The following is a 208-nucleotide window of genomic DNA, read 5'->3' as shown; positions in this document are numbered from 1 at the left end:
TTTTCATAATACATGAAAAAATTTCTTTCATGCAAGATGTCTTAAACAAATTGTATGAAAAAAGTGGCAAGCTCCCTCGCGTCTACAATTATAAACTGATCTAGTGAATTTTTACAGAACGAAATCTATTAAACGCTTTGTCTCAAAAACTAATAAATTCCATGCAGTAATATGTGGTTTACCTTGAAAATCGCCGGAAAAAAAGCAA

This window comes from Penaeus monodon, chromosome 24, assembly GCF_015228065.2.
Source record: "Penaeus monodon isolate SGIC_2016 chromosome 24, NSTDA_Pmon_1, whole genome shotgun sequence".
Taxonomy (NCBI): domain Eukaryota; kingdom Metazoa; phylum Arthropoda; class Malacostraca; order Decapoda; family Penaeidae; genus Penaeus; species Penaeus monodon.
This window is presented reverse-complemented; position numbering follows the sequence as displayed.